We start from the raw sequence: 12869 nt of genomic DNA, 5'->3' as shown, positions 1-12869 counted from the left end.
CACTGCAGTTCACACAGCACCAAACAAGAATGACAGAAATCTGAAATCAAAGGACATCAAGATGTTACGGCTTCTCAGTATCTGTGATTGGTGGGTTATTTACTTAGATGAGTACATGTTTGTTCCTACTCATTAACCATGGTGATTGCCAATGGAAACTGAAGTCACTTAAGCTGATAATCAGCCCTGTCATCCATAAAGCACAATTTTGAAAAAAATAAAAAGTAAAAAAATGAACAACTGTATGTCTAGTTTAATGTGTATTGTTAGACCACTTCAGTCGTGTATCTTAACCATAGGATGTTGACAGTGTTTTCCTTAAAATTGATACAGATCTGGGGCGCCTGGGTGGCTCAGTCGGTTGGGTGTCCAGCTTCGGCTCAGGTCATGGTCTCTCGGTTTGTGGGTTCAAGCCCCTCATCGGGCTCTGTGCTGACAATTCAGAGCCTGGAGCCTGCTTCCGATTCTGTGTCTCCCCACCTCTCGGCCCCTCCCATGCTCATGCTCTGCCTCTCTGTGTCTCTCAATAATAAATGAACGTTAAAAAACATTTAAAATATTGATACAGATCTTATGTATATTTATGATGATAAAAGTGAATCCACATAATCATATTATGGCAGATTGACACATATAAACCCTGAATTCTATTTTACCACAATTATATTCAGCTAAGAACAAGAACAAGCTCCAACCAAAACAGTGCCTTGAACAAATGAAAACTGTAATTTTTTTTTCATGTACAGAAAGTTCAGACTAAAGAATTCAGGATTAGAGCAGAGGGTCAGGTGCCTTAATATCTTTCCTGTCCTTGACCTTGGTGGTAAGTCTCATTTTTATGTTCTCCAGATGGCTGCCAGATCTCCAGCCATCGCATCAATGTGTCAGACACGAAGAAAGGGAAGAACAAAAGGAATGCATGGCCCCAAAGCCCTAGAAGACTTTTGCCTTCTTCACATTGGCCAAAATATGTCATGTGAGAGAAGAAGGTGGGACATTTTTTTATTATTACATTGTTAAAAGCTGGCCTTATTAATACTACAGATCTAACAGATATTTGTGGCAAGAAAGAAGGGAGGATAACGGGTGGGCTCTGAGCAGTCCCGCCACATTCATCAGTATGAAAGAAACTTACGGTGACCAGTTGAACTCGCATAAAGAAGGGTATTGAACAGATAAGATGAAGTTCAAAATCTAAGGCATTTTTTTTAAGTGGGAGAATGTATTGGATAGAGCAAAAAGATTAAGAAGTACGTTGAACCTTCCCTTTAGGACCAGTAGAATCATATCCGCGTTCACAGATTCCAATGAATATTTCTATTCTGAGAGCTCTCAGGATACATAATTGTAACCCTCTCGTTTTCATTCATGATTCAAAGCATGGAGATGCACAAGGCCCAGATGCTATTTAATATGCAATGTGTGCAAAAGTGGACTTCTATGCCCCTCAACTGCATCTGTTCTCAGCTCCCCTCTTCCTCATATTTGCAGCACCAACCTCTGTCTCTCCGGCTTAAAACTCCACAGTTAATGTTGGTTCCTTTTTTTTTTAAATCTTTTATATGCAATTATTTTCCGACTCCAGTGGCTTCTACCTCTAAAATTCCTTCTGTAACTCATTCTGCGGTTCTTACTGCCACTATCTTTTTTAAAATTATTTTATTTAAAAAAATTAATGTTTATTTATTTTGAAGAGAGAGACAGAGAGATAGAGTTTGAGTGGGGCAGGAGGAGACAGAGAGAGAGGGAAACACAGAATCCAAAGCAGGCTCCAGGCTCTGAGCTGTCAGCACAGAGCCTGACGTGGAGCTTGAATTCACTAACCAGGAGATGGTGACCTGAGCCAAAGTTGGACACTAAACTGATCGAGCCACCCAGGTGCCCCTTTACTACCACTATCTTGACTAAGGTTCTTCAATATTAATGTCCAACTAATTATTTTCCAAAATTGTATTGCAATGTCATATCAGTTCCTTAATAGAAAAGCATGGAAAGAATTACAATTACCATTAAAATGCTAGGACCACCCACTAGAATTCAAGCCTCCCAATAACATCACTCTAAAATATTTTGCAGCCTTAATGTGTACTCTTCCTCTATGTGGACTTTCATTCCAGCCAAACTTGGTTATTTCTTTTCCAAACATTCACACTTTTTTCAACACCTGAACTTTTGTTCATCGTATACCCCTCTGCCTAGTGAACTCTTGCTACTGTTTCTCCCTGCTGATGTTTTAGTCACTCATCGAGGTCAAATTCAATATTGCTTTGTCCATCAAAGGCTTCCTTGCTTTACCCAACTGACTCTGGTTTCTACCTTCTTTGGCCCTCCATCACATTTTATTGTTGTTCTTAATTTTTTAATGTTTATTTATTTATTTTGAGAGACAACAAATAAGAGTGGGGGAGAGGCAAAGAAAGAGGGAGACAAAGAGAATCCGGAGGAGGCTTCACACGGTTGGCACAGGGCCCAATGCCACAAACTGAACCATGAGATCTTGAACTAGGCCGAAATCAAGATTTAGACACTCAACCATCTGAGCTACCCAGGTGCCCCTATTTTTTAATTTTTGGAAGTATTCCACTTATTTGAATTTTAATAATTTTTTAAGGTTTATTTTTGAGATAGAGAGAGGAGAGAGAGAGAGAGAAAGCATGAGTGGCATAGAGGCAGAGAGAGAGAAGGAGAGAGAGAGAATCCCAAGCATGCTCCGAGCTGACAGCCCAGAGACCGATGCAGGGCTTGAACCCATAAACCATGAGATCATGACCTGAGAGAAAGTCAGACACTTAACCAATTCAGCCACCCAGGCGTGCCCCACTTATTTGGCTTTTAACGTAAGTGATTAGATCTCTGTATGTTCCCTCAACTAGAGTGCATTTAACAGAGAATAAGAATAACTTTATATTCCCCTTCTACAAAGCACAATGTAGAGATGTGGTTTCTTTACATGCCCCGAATTTGTGTTGTGAATCAGAACTAAGACACTCTAGATAGAGCCCAGGGTCCCTTCCAGAGTGTAACTTCTGGTTACCACTCTGCGGTAGCAGCAGTCAAAGTGAAGAGGGACTAATGCAAATAAAACCTGAGGCAAAGGATGATGACATTCAGCAAAATATCTTTGTGCTCAGACCTCCCAAGCTGTGGTTCAGAATGATATTTACTTCATGCAATTATTCGAAGTATTAAGTTGGATATGGCTATGAAATTATTATAGGAATATTAATGTGCTTTTTAAAAGTTATTTTATTTCATTTTTTCCATATTTTTAACATTTAAATCCAAGTTAGTTAACATACAGTGTAGTATTGGTTTCAGGAGTAGAACCCAGTGATTCAGCGCTTACGTAAACACCCAGTGCTCATCACAAGTACCTTCCTTAATGCCCATCACCCATTTAGTCCATCCTCCCACCAACATGCCCTCCAGCAATCCTCAGTTTGCTCTTGGCAGTTAAGGGTCTGTTATGGTTTGCCTCCTTCTCTGTATTTATCTTACTTTTGCTTTCCTTCCCCCCCAGGTTCATCTGTTTTGTTTCTTAAATTCCACGTATGAGTGAAATCATGTGATATTTGTCTTTCTTTGACTAACTTATGTCACTCCGCATAAAACTCTCTAGCTTCATCCATGTCATTGAAATGGCAAAATTTCATTCTTTTTGATCACTGAGTACTATTTCATTGTATGTATATACCACATCTTCTTCGTCCATTCATCAGTTGATGGACATTTGGGCTCTTTCCATAACTTGGCTATTGTTGATACAGCTACTCTAAACATTGGGGTGCATGTGCCTCTTAGATAAGAATCAACATGTTTGTATCTTTTGGACAAATACCTAGTAGTGCAATTGCTGGGCCATAGGGTAGTTCTATTTTTAATTTTTTGAGGAACCTCCATACTGCTAGAGTGGCTGCACCAGTTTGCATTCCTACCATCAGTGCAAGACTGTTCCCCCTTTTTTTCACATCCTCTCCAACATCTGTTGTTTCCTGAGATGTTCATCTTAGCTGTTCTGACAGGTGTGAAGTCATATCTCATTGTGGTTTTGATTTGTATTTCCCTGATGATGAGTGATGTTGAGTATCTTTTCATGTGTTTGTTAGTTATCCGGATGTCTTCTTTGAAAAGTGTCTTTTTTTAAAAGTTTTTTTTTAATGTTTATTCATTTTTGAGAGACAGAGAGAGACAGAGCACGAGCAGGGGAGGGGCAGAGAGAGGGAGACACAGAATCGGAAGCAGGCTCCAGGCTCTGAGCTGTGAGCACAGAGCCTGACACGGGGCTCGAACTCACAAACTGCAAGATCATGACCTGAGCCAAAGTCGGACGCTCAACCGACTGAGCCACCCAGGCACCCCATGAAAAGTGTCTTTTCATGTCTTTTGCCCATTTCTTTAATGGATTATTTGTTTTTTTGGTTTGTTGTTGTTGTTGTTGTTTTGGCATTGAGTTTGTAAGTTCTTTATAGATTTTGGATATTAACCCTTTATCTGATATGTCATTTGCAAATATTTTCTCCTATTCTGTCAGCTGCCTTTTAGTTTTGCTGACTGTTTCCTTTGCTGTGCAGAAGCTTTTTATCTTGATGAGGTCCCAATAGTTCATTTTTGCTTTTATTTCCCTTGTCTTCAGACACATGTCAAGTAAGAAGTTGCTGCTACTAAGGTCAAAGAGGTTGTTGCCTGTTTTCTTCTCTAGGATTTTGAAGGTTTCCTGTCTTACATTTAGGTCTTTCATCCATTTTGAGTATATTAATATTAATATCAATGTGCTCTTTAAAAAGTTCTTGTCGACAAGGCCTGGGAAAAATATTCTGGTTGTGAAATTAGGTAGAATTTTGTTGTTAGGACCCTGAAATAACATTTGATGGTAAATGCAAACACAAAATTCTAAAAAAACAAAAAAAAACAAAAAACAAGAAAGCCCCACAAATTATATACCTATTCTTGGATATTTACCCCCGAAAACAAACAAACAATAACAACCCCACTAATTTAAAAAAGATATATGCACCCATAAGTTTATTGCAGCATTATCTACAATAGACAATATATGGAAACAATCTAAGTGTCCATCAGTAGACAAACAATGTCCTTATTGGTGTGTGTATACTTCTCCTTAGTGGTGTGTGTATACACACACACACACACACACACACACACACACACAGGAATATCACACAGCCATAGAAATGATGAGATCATGGTATTTGAGACATCGATGGCATAATGCTAAGTGAAATAACTAAGACTTAAGAAGACAAATACCGTATGATTCCACTCATAAATGAAATCTAAAACAAAACAAAACAAACGAATAAGCAAACAGAAAGAGTAAGACTTATATAAGTACAGAGAACAAACTTATGGTTGTCAGAGGCGAGAAGGTTGAAGATTGGGGAAAATGGGTGAAGGAGAGAAGGAGATACTGGCTTCTATTAATGGAATGAGTAAGTCATAGGAGTAAAAATCACAGCAAAAGGAATACAGCCAGCAACATTGTAATAGTGTCATAATGTGACAGATGGTAGCTAGATTTGTGAACATAGAATAATGTGTTAACTTGTCAAATCACTGAGTTGTATACCTGAAACTAATGTAACATTGTGTCAACTATACTCAAATTAAAAAAATAAATAACATGTGGTTGAAAAAATTATGTATGTGTGCGTGCCTGTGTATAATAGCAATCCTTACAAAATATGTTTTGCAGTTATTTTATGTCATCCCTGGAAGGAGAAACCAAGCTATCCATGTCTTTTATTATTCTTTGAGGATAGAGGAGACAGACGGAGTGCATGTTAGAAGGCACAAAATTTGCCTAAGTGTGATCTTCACCAACCACTGGTGAATGCTGAAATATAGCACTTAAAACTAAAAAGAAAGTATTTTCTAAACTTGTCATCAACAACATTAACTTATATTCCTCTACAGATGCTGCCCCACCCCCGAGAGAGGATAATTACACTTATTATGTATGCATGTGGGTAATCATTTAAGCATTTGTCTTATCTACCTAGTAATTAAATTACAATTAAGCCCTTGTTATTAAAACCATTTAGGAGTAAAGTCTTCCATTATATAGTATTTAAACACTTGCACTCCAGATTCATGTATTCAACTCCTACTCAAAGTTTCCACTTGTACAGTAGCCATTCTAAATTTGGTATATTCAAAAGTTAACATGACGTCATGTTTTATGCCTTCCAATATCAGCTAATACAATTTCATCCTTCTAGAAGTTCAAGGTCAAAAGCTCTGACACTTCTCTTACCAGAAATTTAAGGTATTCACTCTCAAATAATTGAACATGTACCTTCTTTACTCAAAAACCCTCTAGTGATTTCTCAGCCATCCACAATAACATCAAAATTCTACACATAGGCCGATCCATCCCTGTCTGTTCTAGTGCCCGTGTACCTCTTTAATTTTCCTACTCATCCTACCCAATCCTTCCACCTCAAGGACTTGTCTTGATTTTCTTGAACCAGTCATATCCTAGAACTGCATGTGAGTGTCAATTATTAAATTTTTAAGAATTTGGAAAGCCAGTTGTCAAACCAAGCCATTATTAAAAAATAAATTATAGGGGCGCCTGGGTGGCTCAGTCAGCTGAGCATCCAACTTCTGCTCAGGTCATGATTTCACGGTTTGTGAGTTTGAGCCTCACATTGGACTCTGTGCTGACAGCTCAGAGCCTGGAACCTGCTTTGGATTCTGTGTCTCCCTCTCTTTCTGCCCCTCCCCCCCATCAAAAATAAATAAACATTAAAAAAATTAAGAAATAAATTATATACACAGAAAAATAAATTATATTTAAAAATGAATAAAATATACCTAAAATTAATCACTTATTATTTTATCACATTTTATCATCTATCATCTAGAAGTTATTTACATCTATCATATCTCTCTATCTGGATCTATTATACTTGTATGGTGGAAATACTATATAATGGTATGCTCCTATAGATTTCTTCCTAACGTTGAATACAGTGACTTTATTCTGAGAACTTGAAATTAACTATGGTCAGAATATTTGTACCACAGGAAATCAGAAACACTATAAAATGTGTTTCAAAGGTTAGATTTTGGAATATTTAATTATTTTAACTAAGTTTTTCTCCCCTCTAAGTTAACTAATACAAATTTTCAAAGCTGTGAGGTGTGGAAATTAACAAAGGCCACTCCTCTTGAGAACAAACAAGCTATTCATTAAAAGCTTGTTGTAACAAGGGAGTTAGATACCATCATTTGCATTTTCCTGAGACTTCCCTTTTACCAAAGGCCCTGGAGTGAGGAATCTTTACAGGGATGAAAGGGAAGGCTTCATAAGAGGGAAGTTGGAAGCAAGCTAACTAGAAGCAGTCCATCTTTTGTGATTGCTTTGGAGAGCATATTTGGATGTCTCTATTTGGTCCTGAGTTGAAAATGGGGCCAAAAAATAGGGAGGGTGGCAGTTATTGATCAGTACTGACTTTTTGAGGCTCGTTGCTTCACAGATTATGGTTTGGTTTCTTAAACTGGTTGCTCTAGAGGTTTTGCATCCAATTTCTACTGTGGTATGTTGTCTGGCCATTTTTTGTGTATTTGGTCTCTCAAAGACACCCACCTTGAGCTGATTTACATCTATTTATCACCTCAACAATCAGAACACTTTAAACTAAACACCCAGGGAGCTTAGCTGGATAAAATCAAAAACTTATTATCTCAGTGTTAATGGCAAAAGAATTACAGAAAAAATGTGATTTAATGAAATCTATGCATTGCCTAGAGGGTGTCCCTCTCCATGTCACCTGATTCTAGTCTTTTATTGTCTGGGGCTATTTGATAACTGCATTGTTTACATCTAGCACATTATGCTGGGTTATCTGATTCGAACTTTTATCGTCTTTTAGCTATTACAAGTCTACATAAATATGTCTGCACTTCTCATTCTCTCTTGGCCCCGTCATGTCTTCCTGATTCCTTCATTGAATGAATTAAGTGGAATCTTTAATAATTGTTCATTTCTATATCTATATGATCATCACGATTTTTTTTTCCTTTTCTAAAATTTTCTTTTAACAAACTTCTTGACTTTATATGAAGAGGTACTTAAATCTGAATTTGTTTCAGATTAAGTGAGGTAAGAAATATATAATAGAAACTGAGTTCATATACATAGCATATTCACAGTGTGTCAAACAAGCCAGGTCATTTAGAATTAGGACCTGGGATTGTAACATATTGCCTAAGGCCAGTTGCACTTGACTCTGCTAAAAGCATTGACTTGATGTTTAGCTATAGCCCAGGTGCCCTGAGTTTTAACCTTAGATATGTTTCCTGAAATTAATCTTGGAAACCTAACAAAAAAGGTGCCCATAACCATGAACCACATATCACATTATGGCAATCACCATCCATAAATTATTCAAATGATGATTTAATATTGCTTCTAAATGGTTTGGCATGAATACTGGAAAGATGTTCCTTTAGCTCCATTTAATTTTACTATTTTATGGCTGCACTTCCAAAAATATAGAGGCCATTTGCACAACCAAAAGGCCAAAGATTATCAGTGTATAACACTTCATCACAATGCTTAACCAAAACAATCATTCTATTTTACAAGATAATTTTCAGTCTTTGTTGATAATGATGATTTGTTATGCTTTATTACCAAATTGAATGTTTCCTTGTTACCCATTACACTGGCTTTTTTTAATGTTAATGACTTCTTTTCTCTTCGCTGGGCTTTTTCTTTGATAAAATGAATGAATTCAATTGAATGAATTGTGGGTAAATAAAGAGTTCATCTGTGAATGTAAGAAATTTTGTCTCCTGCTGTGTATCTCTAAAGAAATAAGGAATTATAGGCTTTGAAAAAAAGGGGAAAAAAGGACCTCTCCTAAAATATTTTCTTTATATTCCTTACAAATAAAGGAATGTTTTATGCCTCATGAGGTATTCTGCATAGTTTTGTAGAGGTTTATTTTATTAGCAGTTAGGTATGTGAGGAGGTAAAAAGAACATTTCAATTATGTCTCAAGAATAAGTCTGAGTGGATATTTGGAATGTCTCCAAAATTAGTAAGGGCTTGGGGCGCCTGGGTGGCGCAGTCGGTTAAGCGTCCGACTTCGGCCAGGTCACAATCTCACAGTCCGTGAGTTCGAGCCCCGCGTCGGGCTCTGGGCTGATGGCTCAGAGCCTGGAGCCTGTTTCCGATTCTGTGTCTCCCTCTCTCTCTGCCCCTCCCCCGTTCATGCTCTGTCTCTCTCTGTCCCAAAAATAAATAAATGTTGAAAAAAAAAATAAAAAAAAAATTAGTAAGGGCTTCAGTAAATGGTTGCAAAGTATTTTTTTTTTAGTTTCTGTACTTAGCATCCTAAGGATGTGTGATTTGCTCTGTAACTTTCTAGATATACACACATAAAAAACAACAATAAGCCTGTTCATTCTTTCCTAAAATTATTTATCATTTTGTGCAAAATTATCAAGGTATATAGCAAAGTAGTTAAAAATGAGGATATTAGTAGAGAAAAATATATAGTTAATAAAATTACTAATTAAATGAAAAATTAATGAATTAAATTAATTTCGTTAAAATAATAATTGCATCATTAGCCTGCTCCTATAATTAAAACAAATGATATATGTAAAATATTATTATTATTGCATACTCTGTGACTTTGAGAATTTTAGCAATGTATTCCCCATATATTGTGGAAACATATAAAAGACTCAATACACAAAAGGACAATGGCCAGATCCTATACAAAAAATAGAATTCTGATTCACAATCTGCAGCAACCAAGCGAGGATAACCACCCATTATCTAGAGAAAGCTAGTCTTCTATTTATAGTCAAATTTATAGGAAGTCAGACCACTATCTCTAATAACAATCCAAGAAGACAAACAAAAACCTCTGTCATAATTGGTCCCAAATAGCTAGGACTTGATTAATAACTCACAACTTCCCTAATTTCTATCCCCAACTCCTACTTAAGTTCAACTAGGAAAATCCAACTATACATCACTAACCAGTCACAGAAGGTGCCCATTTCTAGTCAGCCCACCTCCAGCTGTTCCATGCTAAAAGCCTCCACCAGGGCATATCTGGAACCTTCTTTCTTTTCACATGACCTTCTCTGCCTACCTTTAAGTTTCTCCTAAAAGGTAAATGATGGTGGCTGACTCCTTTGCTACAGTAAGCTCTGAACAAATGACTTTCTTTGTTCTCATTTGGCTGTTCTTCATTTATTTCCACACACATTTTACTCTTATTTGAAAAAATTCTCCAAGATTAACAATAAACTTATATATAGGAATGGAAAGGCAGACATCCACTCTAGCCTTATGCAAAATCTGATGAAATTGAGTTTACCAAAAATTTTTAAAGTGTATTCAAACAGAAGAATGAGTTAAAAGAGTAAAATTCAAGTTATCAAATATACAAATGATGCACCATGTATGAATCACAAACGTAAGTACCCCACCCTATTTTATCCACAGAATAACCCTTTGAGGAGAGCTTACTGTTGTCTTCATTTTAAAGATGAAAGAACTGAGGAAGTTGAAAGGTTGAGTTACTTGACTAAAGTCTGAAATCTATCAGGTAGCAGAACCAGAATTTATAATGTGGCAATCTGATTCTGTAGTCTGTACATTTAACTAATGCTGTTTTAGTAAAATATAGAAGCTATAATGAACCAAAAATTATTGCTTATTTGCAAAACTTTAGTTTGAATTATGTAGACATTTTAAAAGACTTCTATAAAACCAGTTTTTAATTAATCATTAGCTTTCTGTTTACAAAGATTAATAAAAATGTGACACTTCAAGTTCAAGTCTTCAAAATTTCAAAAATATCTATTGGCTTAAAATTTTAAAGTTGAATCAACTTCTGTTTATGTAACAAACATACACATTTTATGGTGTACATCTTCAACACTATGAAATATACATAAATGTCATAATGCTTGCATAGTAATTAACTATTATGAAATAAATTTTATCACACCATAGTTTCTCAAATCACAGCAAAATTATTTTCTCTATATTTATATATGATCCTCAGTACCTACAACTGCTGGAAATCAACTTAGAATAACTTTTTACTTCTTTCATTGCTCTCTAATCTTGAAGACCCTGAAACCTATGATGATGTCCCAGTTTCTTCCTCACTATTAAAAGTAATTATGAAGACAACCCAAATTCATTCAGACTTTATCAATTAATCAGCTTAGATTGCTGTAACAAAATACCACAGACAGGATGCTTTCTCACAGTTCTACAGGGTAAAAGTTGATCAAGGGGCCAGCATGGTTGAGTTCAGGTGACAGCTATTTTCCTGGTTTCCAGATGGTTACTTTCTCACTGAGTACTCATATGGCAGAGAGAGAGAGAGAGACAAAGAGACAGACAGAGACAGAGAAATGGAGAGCTAGGGAGACAGAGAAGAGAAGGAGCAAACTCTCTGGTATCTCTTCTTACAAGGGTACTAATCCCATGATGAGGGCTCCACCTTCATGATCTCATTTAACCCAATTACCTCCCAGAGACCCCATGTCCAAATATCATGACGTTATGGCTTCAGGCCTCAACATATGAATTTGGGGAGCATTCATAACAGACTTCTAAAGCTTCAGGATCTGTTTCTGTATTCTAATCAACTGTAAAGCTGGAGATTTAGAAAGAACTTGCCAATTCCATGAGGTGAACTTCAAACTGATTCTCAAACATGTTAAAATCACCATAAAACATATCTGAAATGACTCATCTAAGAACTTTCTTGTCATTGGAGATCTTGCTTTCTTTTCTCCTGAGGATTCACCCTTGCTTTGAGAAACCTCACCCTAAACTTTGTTTCAATTTTCCTTTATGATTTTTATTGTTTTCTTCTCATAACAACATATATATTTTCATAATTAAGGCCAATAACCTTCCATCTTACCCTTTAATTAAACTCTGAAAACAGATGCACACATATATCCTAAATTAAAAAATAAAATGTAAAAAAAATTGCCACTTTTGCATTTGAATATCAAAAATGGTTATGCATTTCTTCTTAAAACAAACATTGATTACTGAAAGCAAAAATGTTGCTAAAATTGAGTGTGGTTGAAGAAAAATAAATAGGCCTTTATTTTTTTTTTCCCAAATAAGGCCAATTTATTTTCATTTTGTCTTTTTAGAACTGTGCTTACAAAATGACAAGTGAAATGAAAGAGTGAAGCAATTATCCACATCATTCAGATCAAATAGACTCTCATTAAATAAGAGCAGATTGTATGGGTAGAAATTGTAGCTTGAAGGCAATGTTCCTCATATACTACATATGAAAATAGATTGTTCCTTTGGTGCATTTATTTTAAAAATAGTCTACACCTCCTCTAACAGATGAGTTTATTTAACATGTTAAATGGAAGCAAAAAGTCATAAATTACATTCCCTTAGCTATTTAAAATAATACAAAGCTATTTACACTCATCAAATTATAAACCTACAGAAAAATAAACTACATAAAGTAAATGTTGGATGTGAGATCCTGAACTCATCAACTGGGCGATCATGACCTGAGCCAAAGTCAGAAGCTTAGCCACCCAGAAATGAGCCACCCAAGTGCCCCTACGCACCCCCAGGAATATTTGAATATCATAAAGAATAACACACAGGCACTGAAATGGTGGTGAAATAAAGTTAATGACTCAAAGAGCAAACAGCAAAGTGATTCCCCAGGGAGAAGTGATCCGGGTCAGATCCTAAGTAAAACAGGAGCCAGTGGGGACAGCTGGTTTTGGTTTTCACTGCGGTTAGATGTTGGAGCCAAGGTGAAGGTTTTGCTGAACCTGAGTTTGGTTGCTTTAAATTTCCTACCAGCACCAAT

The sequence above is a fragment of the Prionailurus bengalensis genome, chromosome C2 (genome assembly GCF_016509475.1).
Source record: "Prionailurus bengalensis isolate Pbe53 chromosome C2, Fcat_Pben_1.1_paternal_pri, whole genome shotgun sequence".
Taxonomy (NCBI): domain Eukaryota; kingdom Metazoa; phylum Chordata; class Mammalia; order Carnivora; family Felidae; genus Prionailurus; species Prionailurus bengalensis.
Note: the sequence above shows the minus strand (reverse complement) of the source record.